Genomic DNA, 9,246 nt, shown 5'->3' with positions numbered 1-9,246 from the left:
CATAGAGTCATAGAGATGTACAGCATGTAAACAGATCCTTCAGTCCAACCCGTCCATGCCTACCAGATATCCCAAACCAATCTAGTCCCACCTGCCAGCACCCGGCCCATATCCCCCCAAACCATTCCTATTCATATATCTATCAAATACCTCTTAAATGTTGCAATTGTACCAGCATCCACCACATCCTCTGGCAGCTCATTCCATACACATACCAACCTCTGTTTGAAAAAGTTGCCCTTTATGTCTCTTTTATATCTTTCCCTCTCACCCTAAACCTATGCCCTCTAGTTCTGGACTCCACAATCCCAGGGAAAAGACTTTGCCTTTTTACCCTATCCATACCCCTCATAATTTTGTAAAACTCTTTAAGGTCAACCTTCAGCATCCAAAGCTCCAGGGAAAAAAAATCCCAGCCTGTTCAGCCTTTCCCTGTAGCTCAAATCCTCCAACCCTGGCAACATCCTTGCAAATCTTTTCTGAGCCTTTTCAAATTTCGCAACATCTTTCGGATAGGAAGGAGACCAGAATGCACACAATATTCCAACAGTGGCCTAACCAATGTCCGGTACAGCCGCAACATGACCTCCCAACACCTGTACTCAATACTCTGACCAATAAAGGAAAGCATACCAAACGCCTTCTTCACTATCCTGTCTACCTGCGACTCCACTTTCAAGGAACTATGAAGCTGCACTCCAAGGTCTCTTTGTTCAGCAACACTCCCTAGGACCTTACGATTAAATGCATAAGTCCTGCTAAGATTTGTTTTCCCAAAGTGCAGCTCCTTGCATTTATCTGAATTAACTCCATCAGCCATTTCTCAGCCCATTGGCCCATCTGGTCAAGATCCTGTTGTAATCTGAGGTAACTCTCTTCACTGTCTGATAGAACCAATTTATTTGATTACAGTCTCCATTAAAATGACAAATAGGACAGATTATATGCGAACTTTTGGATATGCATTCACGCGGTTGCTGTGCACAATACGTTTCCTTTATAATGTCCAGCTGGAGACGCTGGATTCATTATCCATAATAAGCCACAGAGGCCGGTTTCCATCACCACGTCACCCTTTACTTAAGCATCAATAGTCCGTGACTTCAGTCCTGCCTCATACAGTGTCAGTTACCAGAGTGTCAGTGTCTCTGACAGTCCCCTTTTTATATATCAGCTAGAACTCCCAGGTTAACAGCTCGAATCAACGAACTGATGTTCTATGAGGTCCAGCTGGCTGACCCCGTTAGAATCGCTAGTCTGTATTATCGAAAGCCATAAACATAAAGAATGGACGTTTCCTTTAGTCCCAACAAAATTTGGAATGCACATAGTCCACATACAGAGACAATAGCGCAGGCAAACTAAAACCTGCATTGCTTCCATGTTCTGGGTTTCCCTCGCTGAAAAAATGACGTTAACTCCGGGACTTAGCTCTGTTGCTTTTCATTCTCCATTTGATCTTGCAGTGCAGTGCAGTGCAGGGTTTAGCAATCAACAAAGCTCGGTGATACTGAAGCAATAAAAAAGGGAGCATGTGATACATTGGGGTGTGAAGTACAATGACTGGATGATATAGCATCAGATGAACCCATCCATGCTGTAATGCTTGTTGCAGGGTTTTGGAGGAATGATAAGTTGGATGCTCTTTTGACGTGGTGGTATTGTTATCACTCCGAACCCGGAAGCCTGGATTCAAGTACCATTAACTCCAGAGGTGTGTAATGACATACTTGAAAAGGTTGATTTTAACAACTGGTTCATGAAAAAAGTCAAACCATTCCTGCTCTGCGCCGTTTGTACTTTCATTATCTTCTCTTCTAGTGTTCATTGAGGTTTCTTTCAAGGTTACATGAAACTGCTTTCAATGCTGTCTTGTGTCACATATTTCCAATTATGACAACTCGTGGAGTAACTGTCTGCCTCATGTTATCATTGGTAATTCTTTGCAGTCTGAACAATTTAGTTACCTATGCTTCTACACCAGCGACAGTTTTCCTTTAGTCCTTCGATTATAAGCTTTAAAAATGGTTAATGTCTCTAACGATCCCACCCTATTGGCTCCGGAGTCGTTTAGGGCAATAGTCTCTCGACTGTGCTGCCAACTCTGGTTGGTATGTCCTATTCGTAGTTCAGATGTCACACAGGGCTGGTGCAAGAGAAAAAATATGCAGTTAATGGCACGAGGTTCACAAGAATGTTCATAGAGATGAAGGGCCCAGTACATGAGGAATGGCCGAAAACTCTGGATCGGTAGTCGACAGAGTCTGGAAGAATGAAGGATAATCTGAGTGAAACTTACAGAACAGTGAGAGTCCTGGATTCAGTCGACATGGAAAGGAGTCGCCACTCGTCAGAGGGACTAGGACCAGAGGACATTGCATTGGAATGAACGGACGAACCTTGAGAACTGAGATGAGGATGGCACTCTCCAATGAGAAGGTGGTGAATCTGTCGAACTAATTGCAGCAGAATGATGTGGTGATCAAGTCATTGAGTGTATTAAAGACAGGAAAATGTGGTTCTTAATGAGTAAGAGGATCAAGTGTGACGGGGAAGAGATTACAACTGCTGTCTCATAGAGCCTGAGACCTGGTTTCGTTTCCAGTCTTGGATGACTGTCTGCATGGATTTTGCACATTCTCCACCTTTTTTGTGTGCGCTTCCTCCGGGTTGTCCACTTTTGTCTTACAGTCCAAAAATGTGCAGATTAGGTGGACTGCCCCGTAGTGTCCAGGGATGTATGGATTAGGTGGACTGCCCCGTAGTGTCCAGGGATGTATAGACTATGTGGACTAGCCATGGTAAATGTGGGGATAGGGTGGGAATGCGATGCATTTTCTTTGGAAGGTTGGTGCAGACTTGATAGGCTGAAATACGTCTTTTGCACTGTCAGGACATTTTGAGAAATATTTCTGCCATGATCTAATGGCGATGCAGATTTGGTGGGCTGAATGGCTTAATTCTGCTCCAATATCTTATAGTCTAAGAACCTGTTGTTCACAGTGAGAAGGAATTATATGCACAAACGCCTTATTCAATAGCACTAGCAGCACGGAACTGAACTTCTTATTTTAAAGACATGACATCTTAAAAGAAATGAAAGCGTGTACCTGCAACACATGGGGATTTTGATAAAGCTGAGTTTACGTTGAGAAGTGGTTGGTTCATATTCGGTCAGTTTTTTTTTCTATGTGTGCTATCAAGCATGACTTATGCTGTTCACAAGTAAACGTTTTCAGCTTTGCTGGCAGTTGTGGTTAGCTGTCTCAGGGTAAGAAAAGACGACTTAGAACTTCCTGAACCAGATGTACACATGCAATAAATTACAGCTTCCTCGATGCCTGTTCGCTGCAGTGGGCTTTGCAAAGAATTCTCTAAAATACAGAAAATGTACGAAATATTTTTAAAGGGTACATTGTTATCAAAACAGATGAAAATCAAGTACTTATCTTCTTGGACGTGGGAATGGCGGTGTGCTGGTAGTTAGTGGGGAATTAATTTTCTCCTCTGTCTTCCTGTATCTATTATTGCCTTTTCTCTGTCGTCATTGTGTAAAACAAATGAAGCATTCGTTTTTTTTGTGATTTCCTGCCCAACCTATGAGTTAGATTTAAAGCCATGTCTTCTCTCACACTCTCTCTGTCTCTTAGACATGCACCTCTTTACCTTTGCCTCTCCATATCTCAACTTTTTTTAACTGTCCCTCTCTCATTTGCACGATGTTTTCTTTAATCTCTCTCAAATCCCCTTTCTCTTTCTCATCTGTTGCTTATCTGTTTCTTCTCCTTCTGGCCTTATGTTTTTATGGAAGCCCTACAGTGCGGAAACAGGCCCTTCAGCCCAACAAGGCCATACCAACCTCCGAAGAGGAACCACCCCAGACCGATTCTCTTATATTTATCCCTTACTAATGCGCTTAACCCAGGCATCCCTGAACACTGTGGGGAATTTAGAATGGCCAATTCACCCAACCTGCACATCTTTGAATTGTGGGAGGAAACTGAGCACCTGGAGGAAACCCGCGCAGTCACGAGGAGAATGTGCAAACTCCACACAGACAGTCGCCTGAGGGTGGAATCGCACCCAGGTCCTTGGCACTGTGTGGCAGCAGTGATAACTACTGAGCCACCATTCCACCCAAAATGCATCTGGATTGGTATATGTGTAAGAAGCGTTTCCAGTGTTTTGGGCCAGATGCTGGAAAAGAGGGTGACTTCGCTAAAATCCTGTTCAGCATGGACAAGTTGGACTGAAGGGTCTGTTTTAGTGCGATACATTATATGACTGTCGAACTGTGAGATCTGCTCAGGCCTCCGTGTAACATGTCAATCTTTCGATTAAATACGTTGGATTCTTGGTACACATTTGAATGGCAACATGCAAGTCATCACAATTTCCCAACTCATTTCAGTCAATTTGCCCGAAAAGAGGTTGGTGCCACTGTGACCCGAACCAAGGGCTTTCAGTAAAGCAGACATGACATGCACTACACTATGGAATATGCGTCTCAGCAGCTTTTCTCCGTATCCTTCTCCACTCTCCCTTTCTGCAGTCTTTCTGTCACCTTTCCCCTTCCTTTTGCTCTCTCTGTCCCCGTCAAATTCACGATTTCCCAGTTCAAGTTCTCAGTTCACTTAATGTAGTCAATCAAGCGTTATTTATGAAGACAGACCTCGCTGCACACAATGTAAAATCTCTAATCTCGGCTCAAAGCAATTTACAATGTAACACAAGACAGTATCACTCTGTTTGAGGAAGATCAGAGGCACAGAGAGATCCTGCGGTGTATTTCTGTACAACGCAGCTGGACAGATTAATAGGGAAGTTCAGAAGACATAATGGATTCTGGCATTTATCAGTCATTGCATCGATTATAAAAACAGGAGGATTACTTTGGAGCTGTACCAGACTTCTGTTTGGTCACGACTGCTGTACGTTGTGTAGCTCAGGTCTGCACATTATAAAATGTATTCGATTGTACTGGAATTTCATCTGGGATAGTACCGTTCTGCGATGAAGGGAGACTAAATCAGCTCATTTTGTTTTGATTCGAACAGTGACGGTTGAGGGGGTTGTCAATAGAGGTGTATAAGATGATCAGGATGGATAGGAAGCAAATTTTCTACTTCTTTGAAGGTCACTAACAAAGGTCACGAAAAAGGTGGCATCATTTCAACGTGAAAGGCAGGACGTTTGCACTGGAATTTAAGAAGATTTTCCTTTCAGCCAGAGAGTGGGGTGGAGTGGAATGCACTGCCAGAGAGGATAGTGGTGGTGGGAAACCACACAATCGTTAAAAAGTACTTGAATAGCACTTGAAATGTCATGCCATCCAAGGCTATACCCTCACAGCCGGTAAGTGCAAGAGTGTAGATTGATTGGCCTAGAATTGGTGGGCGAAAGAGCCTCTTTTGCACTGGATAGCTCCATGCCTCTGTGCTTTTACAAATGAAATAAGAGGAACCCGTTACAGTGGATGTTTGGGAAGGTAAATGAACCTTCTCAGGAAAACAGCAACTGCCAAGTTTTGATTGCCCTTCCCAGATATAAACTAATGACACAGATATCACAAACATATCAGTTTAGCACTCTGTAATTCAAGCAAAATGGATACATCACATTTAAAACTTCTTATAGTGTCCTCAGAGTGTGAAGAGAAATCCCTGTGGCGGCTTGGTTCCTTTGGCAGTTCTGTCACACATACTTTATGCTGCTGGGATAGATTTGCATGGTACTTGCTAACCTGTGACAGATCCTGAGGTTTATATCTCAACTCTTCCAAACGTTTATAGACTAATTCCATGATAAAGCATAAGAATGAATAATTTTTCAATGAAGTTTCAACATGTTTGCTGAAGTGCTGCATGTGAAAACAGGCCAATGGGTTGTTCAGGGACTAACAATTCTAAACACAAAGGTTGGTGCATTCTTGGAACCCTCTTCCAGAAAAGGCAGTGGATGCTGCATCAGATGATAAGTGTGATTCTGAATAGATACATTTTCGTTAAGCAAACGTACTTAGGGATATGGCCCAAAGACCGGTGTATGGAGTCAGGTTGCCACTTAACTCTCCACTGGGCAATTAAGGATATTCGACTGGTAGTTGAAACTAGGACAAAAGGGCTGTCACCAAGTTGATTTCTTATTTTTTCTAAAAATTGCTCCCTTTCTCAAGGTTGCAATGTCCTTGGTTTCTTTTCAGAGGGGTAATAAAACGCTCTCGGTTCCAATTTTAGTTTGGTTTTGCCCATAGATTGAAGCGTATTAAGAAGCTTTTTTGTTTATATGTAAAGAGATGAAACTTCATTCTAAAGTTGTCATGTTTTACAGGTGACCTGAATAAAGACAGGTCAGTGCTGTAGCTGAGCAGTTCAGTCCAGAACCGATTGGAGGTTCAACAATGAGCTGTGTGGAAACTTTCTGCCCTGCTTTTGTAACTTCAAACTGCATGCATCTGATCATTTTTGTACTGTGTTTTAAAGGGGGTTTGCGCATTGGGACTGTTGTGTATATGCGGAACAGCATTGCTTATGTCCAGTTTGGATCGACTGAGTTCTTTGGGGGTTCTTTATTCTGTTCTTCATGTTTCATTGTGCAGGCTTGTGAATCTTTTTTTTGGTCTGTTTTAAACCTTGCAGTCAATATTGTTAACTCAATCTGAGTAATTTTCACTGCACCCATTACAAAAACAAATTGCAAAGTTATGGTCTGGGTTGCCTGCTTTAGAATGTTTTGGGTGGTCTGGCCTAGTCAAAAGTAGAGGGAGTACATTCAGGACTGAATACAGAAGGAACTTTTTCAACCATAGAACATAGAACATAGAACATAGGTTTGTAAATCTATAGAATTCCCAGCCGATGGAAGTCGTTGATGCTAGTTCAGCCAATGTTTTTAAAGCAAAGCTTTTTTTGAACAATGATGCAATTAAGGATTATGTTGAAAGGGTGTTTAAGTGTGTTGAGGCCACAAAAGATTCAGCTGTGATCTCATTGAATGGCGGAGGAGGCTCGAAGGGTCAGGTGGCCTACTACTACTCCGAGTTCTTATGCTCTTACTTAAATGATGGTCTCCTCACCCATGTCCTTATTCCGTGAATGCCTTCAAAGTTCATAGATCAGCCATGATCTCATTGAATGGAAGAAAAGGCTTTCATGTATGAATGGCCTACTCTTGTTCCAATGATTTACCAAGGTAGAGTTGCCTAGAGCAACAAATCACATTGCTGTAGCTCTGGAGGTGCGTGCAGTCCCATTAGATTTGAAAACTGACAACATTTGCATTCGCCCCTTAATTTGAAATTTTAAAAATTGAATTAAAATTCCACAACCTACAAGATTTAAACCGAGGTCTCTAGATTAATAACGGGGCAAGTGTATTCTGCTTCAAGATGCCTCGTATTAAACCATTTGTGCGATTTTCTTATGGAAAATCTCGCCAAAATAGCTGCACGAGTTTTATCCATACATCTAAATCTTAACAACGTATGTAGTGTAAAAGACTCAATTTTCCAATTAGTAATTTTGAGAAGAAATCACCTGAAACAAGTTATGTCCATCTTTAGAATCTCAGAATTTCAATCGCCAACTTGGAGTCAGGAGTACATAGATCAACGTATTTGATTATCATTAGCTCTTTATAGCTGATACATTTATATTCAAGGAGTTGCAACGAGTTTAATGCTGGTAATATTTTTTCTGGTATATTGGTCCTACATCCAAACCAAGGCTAATATCTGCTTTGTTTTTTTCTTCCATGAAGGAATTTAATTCCAAATGCGAAAGGTCAAGCATCATTTTAACTCGGCAACGGTGAGCCCTTCTCTGGAATTGTGTATTCCTTCAGGAAGGAGTCATCTTTGCTGTTAGCACTTCAGTGAAGGTTAGCCTGATGAATACTAGGAATAAGCAGGCTGCCATGTTCCTGGACCGTGACATAATTTTGTACTTATATGTCGAAGAGTGTGGTGCTGGAAAAACATGCCAGTCAGGCAGCATCGGAGGAGCATGAGAATCGACATTTCAAGCGTAAGGTCTTCATCAGATTCTCCAGCATTTGCAGTGCTCACTTTCTCCCTTTTGTGCTTATATGGCGCGTCCAGTTGGCTGTAATATGATGAGTAATCGCCAGACAGTTGATACAAACGGTTTCAGTAATGGTAACAGCATTAAATGTCCCGGGCAACGATTACATTATTAGTGATGATCATTACTTGGCATTTGCGTGCTATGAATGTTACATGCGGGAAAAATCAATAATTGGAGGTCAACTGTTGTAAATAAGGCGACGCCCACTTAAGGTTGAGGCAAGAAGTTTTTATTTTTAATCTCACACTGTGCCATGAAGCTTTTAATCTCTCTTCCTTAAAACATATTAATGGCAGAGACTTTGCACCTTTTAAATGCAGATTTAGATTGGCTCTTGTTGAGGAGAAAAAGTGAAATAATTGCCCAACCTAGGCGGGAAGGGGAATGAATCATATCAGCCACGATCTTAAAAAAACAATAAGGCAGACTGAACACGCAGCCAGATCTACCTCTGTGGTTCATTGAAATGCTGCTGTATTTGAGTATTTCTTTACCTCTGTTGCACTGACACGATTGAACCATATTTAGCATTTAGACAGAAATTTATGCATCTGTAACTTAATTTGAAAAGAAAAACAAATTGACCTCAGTGGCCAATTGTCAAAAATATGCTTGCTTCTTTTAATTTTTAGAAAGGGAGATGAAATTTTGTTTCAGACTAAAAACTTTTCAGGTATACGGGCTATTCAATCGATTCAGTTGCGACTAATGTTGGTTCCTCACCATTAAAAAAAAATCAACTTTTGTCTATTCATGCATTGTCGAAAGACTGATCACTTTGGAGGTTGGCAAACGTGGTGCCACTGTTTAAGAAGGTTGGTAAGGACAAGCCAGGGAACTACAGACCAGTGAGCCTGATGTCGGTGGTGGGCAAGTTGTTTGAGGGAATCCTGAGGGACAGGATGTTCATGTATTTGGAAAGGCAAGGACTGATTAGGGATAGTCAACATGGTATTATGCGCGGGAAATCATATCTCACAAATCGATTGAGATTCTTGAGGAAGTAACAAAGAGGATTGTTGAGGACAGAGCGCTAGATGTGATCTATATGGACTTCAGTAAGGCGTTCTACAAGGTTCCCCATGGGTAACTGATTAGCAAAGTTAGATCTGATGGAATACACGGAGAACTAGCCATTTGGATACAGAACTGGCTCAAAGGT

General features: G+C 41.8%; 1 long non-coding RNA gene across 1 annotated transcript; it reads right to left on the bottom strand.

Annotated features, from left to right (window-relative positions):
• Positions 1 to 940: 940 nt before the first annotated feature.
• LOC140468442 (uncharacterized) lies at positions 941 to 3,449 on the bottom strand. The gene is made up of 3 exons (XR_011955648.1): positions 3,111 to 3,449; positions 2,300 to 2,456; positions 941 to 2,146 (listed from the first exon to the last, which is right to left on the bottom strand). It is a non-coding gene; the product is annotated as an uncharacterized lncRNA (long non-coding RNA).
• Between the last annotated feature and the right edge of the window lie 5,797 nt (positions 3,450 to 9,246).

This window comes from Chiloscyllium punctatum, chromosome 47, assembly GCF_047496795.1.
Source record: "Chiloscyllium punctatum isolate Juve2018m chromosome 47, sChiPun1.3, whole genome shotgun sequence".
NCBI classification, from domain to species: Eukaryota; Metazoa; Chordata; class Chondrichthyes; order Orectolobiformes; family Hemiscylliidae; genus Chiloscyllium; species Chiloscyllium punctatum.
This window is presented reverse-complemented; position numbering and strand designations above follow the sequence as displayed.